Source organism: Callionymus lyra, unplaced genomic scaffold, assembly GCF_982586985.1.
Source record: "Callionymus lyra unplaced genomic scaffold, fCalLyr1.hap1.1 HAP1_SCAFFOLD_30, whole genome shotgun sequence".
NCBI lineage: Eukaryota > Metazoa > Chordata > Actinopteri > Syngnathiformes > Callionymidae > Callionymus > Callionymus lyra.
The window spans coordinates 468,335-474,942 of NW_028258547.1; positions in this window are offsets into that span (position 1 = coordinate 468,335).

Genomic DNA, 6,608 nt, shown 5'->3' on the forward strand with positions numbered 1-6,608 from the left:
ACATATACTGTACACACCTCCATGATGATTGCCTTTCTCAAGTGGCTTTGTATGTGCTGTTGGGTTTTGTCCATCTGTGCTGGTCTGAATTTGGTGACCTCACAAAAAGGGCAGTGAAAGAACAAGCAACACTGACGGCTGTGGAGTGAAGTACATCCTCAAACCTGGCTGATGTTTAACTGATCAGCCATTTATGAGATTAATGAAAGCTTTGACAGAAACTGTTTTCTATATCACAGACTAAGCTACACACACAGGCAAATGAAAACAGCCAGAAATATGTTATGTTCACTGAACACATCATTTATGAACACATTTTTCATGTTGTATAAAACTCAAACATTCTATTGAATGACTGAACAATCTACTTTAATATCCTCGTGTCCAATTAGTTCATATTCAACGTCTGCTATCTCTGGTCTGTTTATCTGGATTCTTGTCACGGGGGCAGCAGCTTCAGCAGAGAGGTCCATACTTTCTTCTCCCCAGTTACATCGTCCAGCTCTTTCTGGAGGACCCCCCTGTGTTTCCAGCCCAGTGGAGGAACATGCTTCTTCAGTGTGTTCTGGGTCTTCCCCGGGTTCTACCATCAGTGGAACATGTTCCACTTCATCGGACTTATTCTCAGATGAATAAATTGATCTAAGACAAGAAAAAAATAAGTCAGTTTAGATTAAAAAAAAAGCTCAAACTAATTGAAATTCTCACGGATGCTCCGTTGAATCCATACATTCATTCATTCCCACTGCCACCTCCTAATAAGAAATAATGATCGTTTCTCTGATGCACAAATACTGCAGTGCTGAAGATATTAAACCAAAATTGACATTCATTTTAATTGTACAAGTGATGACATTTGCAAAATTAATCAACATTACATTTAAACATTAAATCACTTTGATAAATGACTAAAAAACATTCTTACATACCTTCCTTCTTCTCTTGAACTCTTTTCCATCTGGTTAAGGAGAAAAATAATTCAAGGAAATGACTCCAGATAAACACAAATCAATATAATAATGTGATTTTTATGAATGCATTTGTTTTTTACCTCTTTTTCTTTTTTTATACCAATAAACTACAGAACATGTGATCAGTAGAACGATCACAGCAACAATAATTCCAGCCACTTCTCCTGGTGTCAAACCTTCTCGACATACAGAGTCAGAAGAAATAGTTCCTTCTCGTAGATATGTTGAACATCTACAAAGACAAGTGGAGACAGTTTAGAAGAAAACATCTGGAGCAAACATTTGTGAAGCTTCACTCACTGTTTGTGATCCTGACATGACGTGAACGTTCCATTTGAAAATGTTCCTTCACTGCAGGTTCCACACTCAGTGTCTGTGGAGGACGTTCCTGTGAAGAACATTGTGTGTGTCTTATAGTTTCTGCACTCTTGCATTTCACATGTTGGATGTGAAACTCGCCTGCTCTGATGATGAACTGTCCTGGTTCACATGTGGAGTGTTGCTGTGCTGCCACACATGTGTCCACTGAGCCGTCCACACAGAAAAAACCCTCCAGAGGTTCACACTTGGTGTTTGCTGTGAAGGTACAGGATCTGATCTCTCTCAGTCCTGTTAGTCAATAACAAATTGTACATCACATCTACATACTGACCAACTCATCATTCTAGTGAAGAACAAACTTTACCTTCAGTACAGACGAGACACTTGAAACCATGTTTCTCTCGGTTCAATTTGTCCATGCAAGTTCCATCATCACAGACAGTGCAGGACGGAGATGGAAATTCTGTGCAATGAACATTGACTCTGAATCCTGTGAGAGAAATAAATAAATGACACATTTGAGTGACGTTTTACATCAAGACTCCTGACAGTTACTCTTATAAGAAAAAAGGTCAACATTTAAAATAGGCAGAATACATTTGATAGAATCAACATACAAGTGTCATGCTTATGTTCTTTTGTTTTATTTTGAAGGTGGTTTTCCGTTTTCATGTGTCCTGTGTTTTGAGTGACAGACGCTGGCAGGTGCGCGGCTGGGGATGATGGAGTGGCGGGTTCTTCCCATTGATAAGGAGCGTCTCTACCCGGAAGAACTCGCCAGAGTATTGCGTTTCCAGACCAGGTTGGCTGTCCTTTCGATCTCGCTCCTCGCCTTTGAATCACAACTGGATAATCCTTTGGATACTCCTGACGTTGTCAGCACTTTTATTTACTCAAGTGAGTCCTTTTGTCTTTTTGTTTTAGTTGCTGTTGGGACCCCGATCTCCAGAAGTGCCCTGCCTTCGCCCCGAGTGCCTGTTTTGTTTTTTTGTTCCTATTACGGACCGCTCTGGATCTATATAAGACTTTTTTTTCTGAATTTTTCCTCCGTGGATTATTTAGAAGATAGCTGGGAAGGGCGACAGGTCTTGATACCTTCACTTAAACTTAGCGTTACATTTACCGATGTCAATAAAATGAAAAGAGACTTTAATAAACCACAACATGTACCTGTGCTCCTTCCAGCTGGACACTCAACATCCTTATCCTTCAACAGTGGACACTGTGACGTCACTCCTTCAACATCCTTATCCTTGAGAGAAAAGATCATTTAATATCAGATGATTTTTGAGAATCTATCAGTGATAGTTTCGTAGATTCTTCCGCGTCTGACCGTTATAAACCTCCTTGTAGGTGGACAACGCATGCGCAAATGCGTGGTTGATTTCCAACCTCGTGTACTGTACTGACACTAATAGAATGTTTTTCCATCATATTTGTCCATCATGATGAGTGCCATGGATCATACATGAACACACATGTTTAATGATAAATATTTGTTACCAGAGAACAATTGTTTCAACTGTAATGAAGCATACATGTTTGATATTTACCAATTAGTGTTAAATATTAGCTATATTGATGTTTGAGATAAAATGGGGACCCTTGAAATAAAAAGAAAGACCCACACTGTTAAGTCTTTCTGTAGGTTTGTTTATTGGACATAATAAATCGTTTTAGCAACACTAGAGGGCAGCAGAGAGTACAAGTTGCTTTGCGTGCAGGTGGAGAGACAGGACGAGCTAATGAGATCACCTGTGCAGGTGAAGCTTCTGTCTACAGAGCATGACTACAGCCAAGGTAATGTTAAACTCTTCTGTTAAATTGTTCTCATTTGGAGAGAATATCTAAGGATTATGGACATAAACTTGCAGTGTGACTGCAGTTCACACTTTTAATGATGTCGTCGTTGTAAATCTAAAACGTCCCGAGAAAGTAGAATTCTAGTGTTTCTGATCCCATCATGCAGGGAATAGCAGGTTTGATATAAATGTACATGAATTGATTCATTAAAGATATTATTACATTTGTCTCTTTTAACATTAAGACTTCATCACAAAGTATCATTTCTGGAGATGATTTGACTTCAATGTTGACAACAGTTTATACTGAGTGGATCTAGTATAACACTGACAGACCCGGCTGCAGAAAAACATTTAAGGGGGGGCATTACATTTTTTCAGGGGGGCAAACTTTTCAACCTAAAAACGTATTGGCTTCAGGCTGAACAATGGCTCTGGGACGACTCGCACAGTACAGAGAAATAATTCTCCCATTACTAAAAAGTGACGGTTGATCCCAAAATCTAAAAAAACAACTAACAACCAACAACAAAGTTTAGTGCTGTGTCCATGTATTAAACTAAAGCACCACAGCTTCACTTCTACTAAAACATAAGCACTGAAGTCAACCTGAACACTGGATTGAACATCAAATAAGTTTTCATCTCATTGAACAAAATCATGGTAGGTGTGATGTGTGATCTGTTTGATACTTGATGAAGCCCAGTTGCTGCACATTGGCGCACGCATTGACGCACATTCTTCTTCTGAGAGTTGTAACACAGCGTCTCTTAACTGTTGAGCATGGTCCCGTCGTCTCGCACCAACGTCCATCTCCTCACTTTCGCTCTTCACTTTCCCGTACATACCGGGGACGTTCGTTAGCAAAGTTCGTTGCTAATAACCGTTAGCTTCGCCTCAGGAGCAGGTCCGAAAAAGTCGCTTCTGACACCAATGTAACGTTTGGTCCTCCACACATGACCAGACGGTTGTCTTGCACAGATATTGTTTCTTTGTTCGCTGTACTCACAGAGAGGTTATTGTTTCGGCCACAACCAACGCCGCTCGTTCTTCACACCACTAGTTGAACGCGAAATCTCTCTAACAACAACTGCGCATGCGCACAGACTCACCTTCTTAAAGTGCCCGCAACATTAATGAACAGAACAAACAGGATCGTTACAATATATATACAGTATATACACACACACACGTCTATACACATACACACATATACATATACACACACACACGTCTATACACATACACACATATATATACACACACGTCTATACACATACACACATATACACACATATATATACACACACGTCTATACACATACACACATATACACACACACACGTCTATACACATACACACATATACACACATATATATACACACACACGTCTATACACATACACACATATATATACACACACGTCTATACACATACACACATATACACACATATATATACACACACGTCTATACACATACACACATATACACACACACACGTCTATACACATACACACATATACACACATATATATACACACACACGTCTATACACATACACACATATATAAACACACACACGTATATATATATACACACACACACACACACACACACGTCTATACACATACACACATATACACACACGTCTATACACATACACACATATATATACACACACGTCTATACACACACATATATACACACACACACGTCTATACACATACACACATATATATACACACACACGTCTATACACATACACACACATATATACACACACACGTCTATACACATACACACATATATGTACACACATATAAACACACGTCTATACGCATTGACACACCCGCACGCATTGACGCACATTGACACACGCACACGTATTGACGCACATTGACGCACATTGACACACACGTATTGACGCACATTGACACGCGCGCACGCATTGACACGCACGGGTCACCCAGTATTATACAGAGCACCCCCCGACGTCGGATTCAAACGACCCGGGTTACATTTGACGCGTCGCCCATCTCTTCGTTGCCTTGGTAACGTGACGTGTCGCTGTTTCATTTGGCTACCGTAATTCTACAACTATGAAGCTCATTTGAAATGTTTAATGTCAACAGTGTGATTCTAATCCTGATTGTGCTTAACGACCTCAAACCACTTTAAGGAGGTACAGAGTGAATATAAATCGGTAAAAATGCTTAATTTTAATTTTTTGGAGCTTGGATTGTTTACGCATCGCGGAAGTCAAGAAGCTCTCGCGGATTAAAACATGCTTAAAAGGTCCTGTAAAAGTGACTATATTGTATATTTTTAGGTGTTTCAACTCCATAATGTTGACATTGTTTTATGAATGAGTAAAATAAAGTCTGTGCTATTTCGCTTGATCCTCTTTATAATCCGGTGCGCTTTTCTATGAAAATAGAAGCTTTCATTGAGATTGCGTTTATGGACATATGTTTTCTTTTTATTTAGCTGCGATTATGAGCGTCTACGTGACGTTTGTCAACATTAATCGCGAGTCTGCAGGGGTGACGTCACACATGCTAATCAACTGATCCTGCAGCGGTGACGTCACACCACAGGAATACAATGAGATATTGTGCTTGTTTGTTTAAAAGCGCCATGAATACAATAGTAGATGCGTGCTTGTATAAAGACCGAGTTAAGTTTAGTTTAAATTTAGCGTCAGCTAAAAAGTTTTCAAATTGCCGCGTACGCAACTTCCGGATGATGACGTCACACTTGTTGACAAAGATCGATCGCATTTTATCCTCACGTTTGTGCATAACTTGACGGAATCAGGTGCGCGTCACTCGTCTATTGAGGTAAGATATCATTATTGCTTTAAGACTCAGAAATAATGTTTCATTGCGTGTAATGTAACTTTCTGTGGTGCGTTAACACGAGAGCTAGTTCGCTAAAACTTAGCTTTTTTAATTATAATGTAACTCACACACGTATTTTGTTTGTTATTTTGAAGGACGAAAATATATTTATATTCCAATAAAAAGTTTGCTATATTGGTGGGTCATGGTAGGCGATTTATTTTATTAATATTCAAGATTCTTAGCTACGGCACCTTCAACACATTCAACGCTTGTTAACCATACAACAGCACGAACGTTTAATCGGCGTGTTAAATAACAGATGCGGTGAACTCTGAGCCGCTGAAGCATCTGAACACCACGCGATAACAAAATATAAAGTGCAACTTACTTTCAAAACAAAGTGAAACAGTACAATATAAAATACTATCGAAAATATACACTTGAATAAAGTTATAAAACAATGCTTCAAGTTTCACACAAAAACTTAAATAGCTGCTTCGACACAACATTCATTTACACACAGCAATATAAACAATAATATAAACGTATTGTTTAGGCTCACCTAGGAGTGATAAGCGAGTGTATTCAGTAAAATTGCAGGAGCGTTGGCACACTTTACAGCTTAATGTGGACAAAACTGAAACTCTGGTGATTGCTCCTGATGATAA